The sequence below is a fragment of the Nematolebias whitei genome, chromosome 6 (assembly GCF_014905685.2).
Source record: "Nematolebias whitei isolate Nwh7 chromosome 6, NemWhi1, whole genome shotgun sequence".
In the NCBI taxonomy this organism is placed as follows: domain Eukaryota; kingdom Metazoa; phylum Chordata; class Actinopteri; order Cyprinodontiformes; family Rivulidae; genus Nematolebias; species Nematolebias whitei.
Genome location: NC_056503.1, coordinates 8098917 through 8099224, shown reverse-complemented (window position 1 = coordinate 8099224; position 308 = coordinate 8098917). Strand labels below are relative to the sequence as shown.

The window sequence follows — 308 nt, the reverse complement described above, 5'->3', positions numbered from 1 at the left end:
ACTCAGATGAGTCAGGTCTGTGATCTGGGTTAGTTTCTGACCAGAAATACAGTGGACTCAAATAAGTCTATATAGATATAACACATTTAACACAAATTAACATTTCACTTGCCTTTTATTTCATTTGCACATTTTAAGTTTTTGGTACATTATTGGCAAGAAGTTTGTTTTTTTACTGGTGTGTGAAGTTTAAAAATAAACATCTCTGATTGTTGCTTATCCACCGCCATATTATTTTATGTCCTGGGGAGCAGCAACTCGAGTGACTCAAGTGGACCAGGTTACTTTAGTGTAGTCCTTCTCAAATA

General features: G+C 35.1%; 1 protein-coding gene across 1 annotated transcript in view; it reads left to right on the top strand.

Moving 5' to 3' along the window:
- LOC119410489 (calsyntenin-2) overlaps positions 1-308 on the top strand; it is a 662902-nt gene that overhangs the window by 610088 nt on the left and 52506 nt on the right. The gene's annotated exons all lie outside the window — the stretch shown is intronic.